This window comes from Leopardus geoffroyi, chromosome D1 (assembly GCF_018350155.1).
Source record: "Leopardus geoffroyi isolate Oge1 chromosome D1, O.geoffroyi_Oge1_pat1.0, whole genome shotgun sequence".
Taxonomy (NCBI): domain Eukaryota; kingdom Metazoa; phylum Chordata; class Mammalia; order Carnivora; family Felidae; genus Leopardus; species Leopardus geoffroyi.
This window is the reverse complement of record NC_059329.1, coordinates 80,523,187-80,535,928: the sequence shown is the minus strand read 5'-3', so window position 1 is coordinate 80,535,928 and position 12,742 is coordinate 80,523,187.

Here is a 12,742-nt window from a genome sequence, read left to right as displayed (position 1 = left end):
TCACATATAGAAAATTATATCCTGCTCATATTTCTTAAGTGATTTATTTTATACAATGAACTAAGAAAAAGGATAAGGAAAGTAATGACAACAGAAATTTAGATTCAACAATCAGTTAAAGTACTAGGTAGTTTAATACACATTATATATCTTATTCTAACTAAAACTCTGCAAAATGTGTATCAACACTATTTTAGAGTTGATAATTGGGCTAAACATTATGGGTAAAAGATGAATATATAAATGTATGTTTTACAGGGATCCTGGGTGGCTCAGTTGGCTAAGGGTCCACCTCTTGGTTTCATCTCAGGTATGATCTTGAAATTAATTAACTGGAGCCCCACGGGGGGCTCTGTACAGGCAACGTAGAGCCTGCTTGGGATTTTCTCTCTGTCCCCCTCTCTCTGCCCCTCCTCCAGCTCTCTCTCTCTCCAAATAAATAAATAAATTTTTAAAAAGTCTGTTTTCCTTAAAGAAAATCAGTACAGAGAGTAAAAATGGGAAAGATTAAAAAAAAACAGTAGTATTTGGTATGTTATAAACTAAAACTAATATGGAAGTTATGAACTAAATGAATTCAGTGAGAATTGCAACAATTCAGCACAATGGAATTTTGAATAGGAAGTTCTGGGTGTGAATTTTATTTAGAATTTCCTTAGGTATAAAATCAGTGTGAAACAATAAAATCAGTATGATAATATTTATTGCAAGTTATCACTTGTTATCCATATGATATTGGGCTAGTTACTCAATCTCTTTGAGCCTTGTGTTTATTATCCACACTTCTAACATGATGAAGGAAAGCACACAAAAATAGAACTCATTTCATGGGATTCATGTAAGGATTAAATGAAATAACACTAAAAAGTACTTAAATAGTTCCTGCAACACGCTACATTCTCAATAAACCTTATCTATTGTCACTATTTTGGCATTTTTCCTTATGTACACACAGACACACATACACACACATTTGCTAAATGGTAGTTGTCTACCAATTAAGATTATTGTGACCTGTCTAATTTATAAAAATAATTCATTATGAATTAATCTTTTCAGTCATATTTATGTGTATCAGATGCCCACCTCAGTACTTTTGCCTGTCAAATAAATACAACAAATATTCTCACTGTTGGCTAGAACATAATTAAATTAAATCATTATGGGGGGGGGACACTTGGGTGGTTCAGTTGGTTGAGCGTCTGACTCTTGATTTCAGCTCAGGTCATGATCCCAAGGTCATAGGATTGAGACCTGTGTGGAGCTCTGCACTGAGCATGGAGCCTGCTTCATTTTTTTTTCTCTCTCTCTCTCTCTCTGTCTCTCTCTCTCTCTCTCTCTCCCCCCTCCCTCCCTCTCTCTTTCCCTCTCCCTTCCTCCTCCTCTCACTCTCAAATAAGTAAATAAATAAAATTAAATAAATCCTCATATTCTTTACTTGCAATCCTTTTATAATAATAAATTAATGCATAATTTTGGATGCAATTTAAAAATAAAAATATCTTCAATATATTTATGAATAAATTTCTTTCTACTCTGGAACTTCCTCTTTGAAGCAAATAATCTTCAATTATACTAAAACTTTATATGATTAGAAAGACAGGAAATAAATAAATGGTTCAATATTGGATGACTAATTAATGATATCACAATAACATGACATATTTTTAGTAATGGAGCTAGCATTTCTTTTTTTTTTTTAATTTTTTTTTCAACATTTTTATTTTATTTTTGGGACAGAGAGAGACAGAGCATGAACGGGGGAGGGGCAGAGAGAGAGGGAGACACAGAATCGGAAACAGGCTCCAGGCTCTGAGCCATCAGCCCAGAGCCTGACGCGGGGCTCGAACTCATGGACCGCGAGATCGTGACCTGGCTGAAGTCGGACGCTTAACCGACTGCGCCACCCAGGTGCCCCTGGAGCTAGCGTTTCTTAAAAATGTTTAGAAATATGAAAAATGTTTATAGGATAAAATGCAAATTGTTTAGATGGTTATTATGACTATCCAAAATCAGCTGTTTATTGTAAAAAAGATTGGAAATGAAAAGATAAAAATTTTAATATAGTTATCTTTAGGTGGAATACTTCGAGGGTGATATGTCTTAGGTAGACACTTCTACTGCTCATCACTTTTGCAAATTTCTGGGGACGTGTAATGACACCTTATATAACTGAAAATCTTCGTGCTTCTGGAGATAAGCTTTCTGAATACACTGATGAAAATCACAAGTGTTTTGATGCTGCTAAAGGGGATATCCGGGACTGGACTGATTGTGCACTGATCGTAGAATATGGACGTTCCGTGTTTTGGTAAATGTCTACTAAGAAGTAACCTATTCATTACTCATCACAGACCTAAAAGCCCAGAATAAGCCCTTTGTAATGGATACACTTTGGAATAACCATAAGATGGGGAGGTAAGCAGAAGAGAGAGGAAGGGAGGGAAAGAAGGAAGAAAGAAGGGTGAAAAGCAGGGTGGGAGAGGGAGAATGAAAGAGAAAATTAAAACTATCAAATTGCTCATTTCCTCCTGCTCTTTTTATTTCTATTCGCGCTTCGCCCTTCAACTATGACCCTCTTCCTCTCCCTCGTTTTTCCATACTTAGCAAAAGAGGAGAAAAGGACAATAAAATTTAATACACTAGCAGTAAATCAAACTTCTAATACGTATTAGAATGAAAATTCAACCTGGGTGGATCTGACTTGAAACTTCGTGCTATTTCTACTCAGCAGCAACCAGACTCTGGGAAAATACAGCATCAGTTAAGGTAAAGATATGAGATTTGACATTAGACAGGCTTCAGCTAAGTTTTAGATCTGTTGCTTGATGATGTATGACCTTGGAAAAACTACTTAAGTACTCAGTTTTAGTGTCATCATCAGAAAAAGGTTAATAATGTATAGCTCATAGGATTATTGTAAATGATATATTTAAGGTAGGCATTTAATGTGCCAAACATTTAATATTAGTTCAATCTCTCTCTTTCTCTTTTCTGAATCCCCACTTCCTCTTTCCTTTCCACTTTCTCTTATTTTACATTTTTACGATTAAGTTATTTTTAAACTAGTGCATATCAATCTACCAATCTAGCTATAAGTAAAAAAAAAATAGTTTCGTAAGAACAGAACTATTCTGTCACTTTAAGAAGTACAGCCATTTCTAAAAGCAGTGTATTTGCAAACAGGTGGCCCGTATACTTCTTCATATGTATATTTAAACCAGTATAGAGTTTGAGAACATAGGCTCTCCATTCTGCATCAATTTGAACCAAAGATTATCTTTCTTGAATACATAAAAAGTTGATATCTCCCCTTTATCCACATTAAACTAAGCAATATACTATAATTTTGAAATAATGAATCCACATGTATCTAGATATAGTAGGTCATTGATTAAATTTATGGAAGAAGTACTATTTATATTAAAGGAAACAAAAAAAAAATGAAAGTAGTAAGCTTAAGAATTGAACAAAAGAGGGGCGCCTGGGTGGCGCAGTCAGTTAGGCGTCCGACTTCAGCCAGGTCACGATCTCGCGGTCCGTGAGTTCGAGCCCCGCGTCGGGCTCTGGGCTGATGGCTCGGAGCCCGGAGCCTGTTTCCGATTCTGTGTCTCCCTCTCTCTCTGCCCCTCCCCCGTTCATGCTCTGTCTCTCTCTGTCCCAAAAATAAAAAAAAAAAAAAGAATTGAACAAAAGAGTACAGTGAAAGTCTAGGAACAGCTCATGGAAACAATTATCTTGATTAGTTAAAAATTCAGCTTGATTAGGAAAAGTACCTGCCTTTGGAAATTCACGTAATAAAATATGCAGTTTGATCAGGAAATCATGCACAAATTCAGCTGCTTCAACATGCAGCTTGCCCATTTAATTATACAGGAGACCTAGGGAGGAGCACAGCTAGGTCTGTACATTATGAAATGGGATGAACCACGAATGCATCTTTATTAAAATGATTATACAACCTCTCTCCTACATACAAATCTCTACCAAAAGATATCAGAATGATCTGTTTATTTCTGTGCTTTTAGACAACAATCTGCCATCTGCCAAAATGTGACAATCTAGCAACAAAAGTCTGCAAGGTAACACCAAAACTCTTACATAAGTAAATAAAGATAAGTACTTACAGAAATAAGTAAATCCCCCTAATTACTTACCTCTTTGCTGAGAAACAACACACAGTCCACGATGGGAGGGGTGTTATAGTGGTGTATTCCCAAATAGTCAGCGGAGAGCCATTGCAGTGGGGAGAGACACTCTTTGATCTGGATTTGAGTTTGAACCCCACCTAGTACCAGCTGTGAAAATAGAAGTTAAAAACAAATAGATTTCAAAACTTTGGTATTGTATGGAATAGTAAAATTAATTACCAATAACAGTAACGAATAACAATAATTAGGTTACTAAGTGCAAAATTTGACTTTAAAACAAACTAAAGAGCAAACCCAACTATTACCTTTCATATGTTAACACTGAAAACACAAAATATATCCAATAGTAAGCAGTTTTTTATGGCATTACATTGGCTAAAACATAGCTATCAGTTAATCAGTCTAGACCATCTTATCTATCCTTTAGAATTTTTAAATTATATTTCAAACTTTAATATGCACCTGTTTGGTTTCAATGCAAATATCTCATTTGAAAATGTTTGTTGAATCTAATTTGTATTAAGAAGGGCAAGTACTGGGGCACCTGGGTGGCTCAGTCAGTTAAGCGCCCAAATCTTGACTTTGGCTCAGGTTATGGTCTCACAGTTTGTGGGTTCCAGCCTGTCATCAGGCTCTGTGCTGATAGTGTGGAGCTTGCCTGGGAGTCTCTCTCCCTCCCTCTCTCTCTGCTCCTCCCCATGTCTCTCTCTCCCTCTCAAAATAAATAAATAAACTTAAAAAATAAACAAAACAAACAAAAACGGAAGGGCTTGTACCAAGAAGCTCTTTAACAGCTTATGTCTTGAAACAGACATAAGTAAAACCAATAGAAGGATTAAGGTTTTGCAGTGATTTGTTGGCAAGTCTTGGTTGAGTTTGTGCCTATCCTCCTTGTCTGTCTTACTTTGGTTCTATATGGCAAGAGAGGCACATTAAATTGATTCTAACTCATTTGCCATAAAACCCTTAAAAAACACTCCAAAATCAAAAGAAAATGCATAATTGATAAACAGAAACTATAGCAACTAAAATTATCTATGACAGAGCAAATCAACACTCCATACCCACTTAATTAAGTGGGAGATGAGACTAGAAGCTGAAATTAAGTGTTTGTTTTCTAGAATTTACAAAGGAGAAAAAATCGCAACTCAATTCTAAGTTGCTTAGAAATGCATGCTTTTTGAGACAATTTTTCTGTGATACTACCACCGATTGTTTCATTTATTACAAAGTGCACTTCAGTCGTGTTTATTCAGAAACCTTCAGATATTGGAATTAAATCGGGAGAAACAAAGAAGTTACAAAAGAAAAGTACGACTTTGCATGAAAGCAATAATCTGAGGCCAGTGGATGAAACCACTGAGATGTTAGACTAGGAATGAGTTTGGAAGTTTCATTCTCCTTCCCCATTACCTGACCTGCGGACCCTAGACAGTCTTCACTCCTTCTTTTCTCAAGTTTGTACTTAAATTATTATGTTTCTGAGATATACCTCTCCTCTAGCTTCAAATACATGCACTTCTATTTGATAAATGATATTAAACATTTTCTATGACAAGTATGTTGATAAGTGTTGAAGGGAACATAATGATTTGTACACTCCACATTATCAAATTTCTTTCAACCCAAAACAAACAAACAGAGAACCTTTAAAGGTAATTAAAATTCTATTTATGAGACTTCTCACTTGATAAGATGATGAAGTTCCATGTCCATAAAGCACAGCTGTAATCTTTTCTTAAATGTGTATTTATTTATTTTTGAGAGAGAGAGAGAGAGAGAGAGAGAGAGAGAGAGAGAGAGCACAAGCAGGGAAGGGGCAGAAAGGGAGACACAGAATCTGAAGCAGGCTCCAGGCTCTGAGCTGTCAGCACAGGGCCCGATGCGGGACTGGAACCCACAAGTTGAAGTCGAAGTCGTACACGTAACCAACTGAGCCACCCAGGAGCCCCATATGACTTGTAATCTTTGAATATAGTGTAAGATTAAGAGGGAACTCTGACAGGCGGAAAAAGGAAAACAAATGGTTAGTGATCCCAGGATTGGAGGAAGAATATGTCAGCAGGCAGGGCATCATATGAATCCAAAATAAAATAAGGCACCCATTTCACGAAAATAGTACCTAAATATGCTAACCTCACCTGTTTGGTCTTAAGTAACAAACAAGCAAACAAACAACTGAACAAGGTGTCCCTCTTGATTTATATTTATACAAGTTTCACTTTGTTGTATGTGGCATGCTTATGGGTATATTGCTCTTTCCTTGTTTTTTTCAATCTTTCTGTTTTTGTCCTCCTTCTTCACATTTGTGCTTTCTGTTATCCACTCTGAATATTCCCCTAAGCTAGGAAAACTAAGCTGATTAAGTTGGAAATCAAGCTTTGGAGTGGCCTCTAAACTAGTAAATAAGCCATCACTCTGAGTTAGATGTTAAGGGTGGATCCAAGATCAGAAATGGGTAGCCCTTGTTCTCACAGAGATTATAAAATCTCATTGTTACATAAATGACTTCAATACAAAGCAGATTGAATATTGCAAAAGGGAACACAGAGTTGTGTTTTTATCTTTCAATTTTTGTTATTGAAATATAGTTGACATACAAAGTTATGTTAGTGTCAGGTGCACAATATGTTAATTCAACAATTTCATACATTATACAGTGCTCACCACACAAAGTGTAGTCACCATCTGTCACCCTACAGTATTATTACAGTATTATTGACTATATTCCCTATGCTGTACTTTTCATCTCAATGACTTATTTATATTATAGTTGAAAGTTTATACCTTATAATTCCTTTCACCTATTTCACTCATCCTCCCCCACCTCCCCTCTGGCAACCACCAGTTTGTTCTCTGTATTTAATTTTGTGTGTGTGCGTGTGTGTGTGTGTGTGTGTGTGTGTGTGTGTGTGTTCATTTTTAAAAATTTTTTCCACATATAGGTGAAATTGTATGGTGTTTGTCTTTCTCTGTCTAGGTTTATCCATGTTGTTGCAGAAAAGCACACAGCAAAGGAAACCATCAACAAAGCAAAAGGGCAACCTACTGACTAGGAGAAGATATTGCAAATGATAAAGAACTTATACTGCTCAACACCAGAAAGCCAATGATTTTAAAAGGGGCAGAATATCTGAATAGACATTTTTCCAAAGAAAACATACAGATGGCCAACAGACACACAGAAAGATGCTCAACATCACTAATCATCAGGAAAATGCAAATCAGAACCACACTGGGATATCACCTAACACCTATCAGAGTGGCTAATGTCAGAAAAACAAGACATAACAAATGTTGTGAGGATGTGGAGGGAAGGGAACGCTGTGCCCTGTTGGTGGAAATGTAAATTGGTACAACCACTGTGGAAAGCACTATAGAGGTTCCTCAAAAAGTTAAAAATAGAATTATGATATGATCCAGTAATTCCACTATGGATGTTTATCCAGTAAGCAAAAAGGCTAATCCAGAGATGTGCACCCCTATGTTCATTGTAGCATTATTTGCAATAGCCAAGAAATGGAAGCAAATTTTGTTTTGACTGAAAGGTTTAAAAGCAAATCTATTTGGGATAATAAGAAAATTTATGTTGGGCTTTTTTTTTTAAACTTTTAATGTTTTGTTTGTTTTTGGGGAGAGAGAGAGAGTGAGCAAGTGAGTGGGGACAGGCAGAGAGAGGGAGACAAAGGATCTGAAGCAGGCTCCATGCTATGAGTGCAGAGCCAATGCAAGGCTCAAACCCATGAACTGGGTGATCATGTCCTGAGCCGAAATCAAGAATTGGCCACTTAACCTACTGAGCAACCCAGGCACCCCGTATGTTTGGCTCTGAAGGATAGAACAAAGTTTGACAAATTTGGCAACAATGAGGGAGGGCATGCCAGGTAAATGAAATAACATGAACAAAGACATAGAGGTGGGCGAGTCAGAATCACGATCAAGAAACAGTATATTGGCCAATTTGGCTGGTTATGGGATAAGATGGGTATATACCAGGAAGATAATGCTTGAAAGGAAGAAAGGGGGTTCAAATGTGTAGCTAGTGAGTATGTACTTAAGTAATTCATGTGGAGCCAACTACATGTTTTTAACGGAGGTGTACGTCATCATTAGGTTCCTGACAGAATGATGTGGCAGCAGTCAGTGCAAAAATGGAAAATTGGAAATGCCAAAGATTTTGGTGGATGAATCCAGTTAAAGAGCTACTTCAGATCAGTAGATCTTGAAGGGCTGAATTAAGGTGTCAACAGTGGAGATGTGATAATAGTACACTTCTCTTATTTGGAGAAAGAAAGATTAGAACCTGTATAACTTGGGGGAGCCTAGGTGACTCAATTGTTGAGTGTCCGACTTCAGCTCAGGTCAGCATCTCACAGTTCGTGGCTTTGAGCCTTGCAAGGGCTCTGTGCTGACAGCACAGAGCCCATTTCGGATTCTCTGTCCCCCTCTCTCTGTCCCTCCCCTGTTGTGCTCTTTCTCTCTGAAAAATAAATAAACATTCAAAAAAAAGAACCTGCATAATTTGGAAAAGTCAACTTAAATAGAGTCAAAAGGAAAGGGTATGTATTTAGTTTAAATTAAAAAAAAGATTTTAAAGCACTCACAACTTTCAGAAAAGATTGAGAACAGTAAAATGCAGAATGCAAGAGTCAGGGGAAGCATTTATTCCAACTAAAATTTATTTGACATTCAATAGGTTTTTCCTATGGCTGAAAAACTGTAGGTACATTTAGGGTATAAAGCTGGTAAGAAACAAAGAAGCATATGTAAACACTAACATTTAAACAATTTGTCTCTCCTGACATTCACAACAAAACTCTAGCTGCAAATAGGCTAGGTTAAAGAATGGAATTAAATTACATTAATTGGCATCAGAGCATTTGTAGCATGTTTTATTTTTGTTGAATCATCACGAAATGGAGTAAATAGTCCAACTTATTTCTCTAAATAATATTTATTGTATAATTGTATTATAACTACACAAAACAAAATTAAAAATAAAGCTCATCAACTATTTTAGCATTAGCTATTTTTATTTTTCTGGGTTGTCCATATCCTTATGTGTGCATATTTTATACAGGTATAATTATGATGCCTATAGTGTTTTGTATTCTATTTTTACACATATAAATTATAAGTGTTTTTCATATTGCTTTGTGGTTTATACATTTATATTTAAAATTAAAAAAAATTTTTAACATTTATTTATTTTTGAGAGAGACAGAGATATAGAGCACAAGCAGGAGAGGGGCAAAGAGAGAGACACAGAATCTGATGCAGGCAGCCCGATGCGGGGCTCGAACCTGTGACATCATGACCTGAGCTGAAGTCAGACGCTTAACAGACTGAGTCACCCAGGTGCCCCTATAGATTTATATTTTATTTTATTTATTTTTTTTTTAATTTTTTTTTTCAAGGTTTATTTATTTTTGGGACAGAGAGAGACAGAGCATGAACGGGTGAGGGGCAGAGAGAGAGGGAGACACAGAATCGGAAACAGGTTCCAGGCTCTGAGCCATCAGCCCAGAGCCTGACGCGGGGCTCGAACTCACGGACCGCGAGATCGTGACCTGGCTGAAGTCAGACGCTTAACAGACTGAGTCACCCAGGTGCCCCTATAGATTTATATTTTAAATGTCCAAACAATATTCCATTGATTAAATTTGTGATACAAATGTAGATTTATTCTTCAGTGGTTGAAGTGTTACTCTTTTGAGGTTTTCAATCATTAGAATTAATATTGTGCTTAACATCAATCTGCATACTACAAGCCTCTTCTCTACATCCTGTCAGTTCATCTCAGGTGTTTCCCTAAACCTCTCTGCTAGACTGCTAACTACCCACTCGGGGGACATTTTGCCTTATTCCCCATTGTATCTCCTGAACCTTGCATATACTGTGCCCCTAAAAAGTGCTTGTATTATGTTTTTTTTGTTTTTGTTTTTGTTTCCTTTTCATCACTCATTAGAGTAGGGAGAAGAGGAAAATAAAGAACATGTACCGAATGGAAGGGAAGTGAATGTAGGAAACATCTACAAGTGATTGAGTACTTCCATTCCAGATTTTCCAGTTACAAAACTTTTTTTTTCTTCTTCTCTTCTTCCTTCCCAATCTTCTGGAACAGGCTTTCTTCTAGTCCTTTCCCAAGCTTGTCTCTCCCATTCTGTCTTACTGCAATATCCTGATGTTCTGTCAATAAACTCCTTTCCTTTTTTTTTTAATGTTTATTTATTTTTGAGACATAGAGAGGGGGTGGGGCAGAGAGAGAGGGAGACAAAGGATCCAAAGCAGGCTATGTGGTGACAGCAGTGAGCCCCATGTGGGGCTTGAACTCACAAGCCGAGCGATTATGACCTGAGCCAAAATTAGACCATCAACCGACAGAGCCACCCAGGTGTTCCAAAACTCCTTTGTTTAGTTGAACTTGTCCAGAATCAGTGTTTTTGCTTGTAACCAACGAGGTCTGTGTACATAATTAATCAAACCAATGAATCCAAATGAGAGAATTTGTTCAGCTGTGGAGAGTAACAGCAGTAACCCAGCTCAGAGAGTAACAGCAGCCTATCCAAGACAGATGGCTGTATTACCTCATTTAATATATTTCTAAGATAAATATTATTGTTTTATTTTATTTTATTTTTTTTTTTATTTTTTTTTTCAACGTTTATTTATTTTTGGGACAGAGAGAGACAGAGCATGAACGGGGGAGGGGCAGAGAGAGAGGGAGACACAGAATCTGAAACAGGCTCCAGGCTCTGAGCCATCAGCCCAGAGCCCGACGCGGGGCTCGAACTCACGGACCGCGAGATCGTGACCTGGCTGAAGTCAGACGCTTAATCGACTGCGCCACCCAGGCGCCCCAAATATTATTGTTTTAATTTGCATACCTATGTTTGTTAATTGTATTATCTCCTGCAAATATTGTGCATTTAAGGGAATTATCCTAGCTTTTAATGGGGAGTCAGAAAGAAGAAATGTGTCCAGAATATAAGGTGCCTTTGCCATTTTCATTTTACAATTTATTTATTTGTCATGCTGAGTTGAAGGTCCTTGTTAACCACACAGAAGATTAAAAAGGTTGAAATAATGACGCTGGTTTACAGAGAATGGGCAAGAATGGCAGGGTCACTTCACTCTTCAATTAACGCTACCCATTTAGCAACTGACAAGCCTGACTTGTTAACTTGTGTAAGAGCAGGAAAGTTATCGAATCCACTGGACAAGAAATAAAAAGCCATATTTAAGACATGGTGGCTACACTAGGTGGTAACACTATATTATGTAAGTGAAACTTGCCAAGAGAGTAGAAAGAAAGTGATTAATGTATTAATTAACTAGATGGTGAAACCCTTTTATAATGTATCCATATATTAAATGACCACATTGTGTACTTTAAGTGCTTAGAATTTTATTTGTCAATAAAGCAGGAGGCAGAAAGCTGTGTAAGAATTCAAACAAGGAGAAAGATTTATATACAGCTTCTCCATTCTCAGACTTTCTCTACAGAATGAAACATAAAGATAAAAAAATTAAATTTCCTTAAATTTTGACAAATATTATTTGCTGATTACAGGGTGACTTCTAATTACACAAAAATGAACATAATCTTCAAAATGAGTCTCTTCTGAAAATGGGATGACTATTTCTGGAAAGAAATTTTATTGACTCTGATACATTAATGCCAGAATAAGATACCACTGAACTCAGGGAAATACAATGAGTTTTGGGGTCAAGAAAAATTGTATTCTGACTCTGGCTTGGCAGTTAGAAGCAATGGGACACCATCCAAACTGTGTAACTTTTCAGTCTCGGTTTCCTTCTCTGCCAAATGGGGACAAGAAAACCTTTAGCTTCGAGTTTTTTGTTACAAATGGAGAAAATGGGCATTAAATGCTTGGCATCTATTCGACACCACATTGTAACAACTGTTATTTGAAGTCACTTATCTGAACAAATAGGGTTCTGCATTCCTGGAGAGATGTAGGCCTGAGGAAACTGGCTATTCCTTCTAGTAATTTAGAAACATTTTAGAGACTCATTCCCTCCACTTTGAATGTTTTCTAGGACCCAAGTCAAAGCTATACATTTAAATAATTCCTTAGTAGAGTTCCCAGGCCTTCATTTGTATTCTCTTCTGAAAAAGCCCAAAACCCAAAGTTAAAACCTGCCTGAGAATCCATGTTAAGTATTCTGGAAGTTTCATTTATATAAGATGCTTTCTAAACTGATCAAACTCGAATCCATAGTAGGCACTTGTCAAATCCAAATTTCCAGGAAAAATGATGTCATGGCTCCTTTCCATGTCCTTAAGTAGAATGCATAGCATGCAATCACACAAATTATTTTGCAATAATTTTACCTGCTTTTTAATATACTTTAGTACATATTTTTCTGTAAAATAAAAAAAAATGTGAGAAATCATGTCTAAAATTCTTTAAGGGGAGTAATCTCATTAAAGGAAATAACTAAGTGAGGCCAACGCCAATCTCTCAGCAGTAGAAGGATCCACAATGATGATCTGCGTTGTGATGGTGAAGGTGATGATGCTGGTCATTAGTTTTGACTCCTCTGGGCTCTCAATTTAAACATAT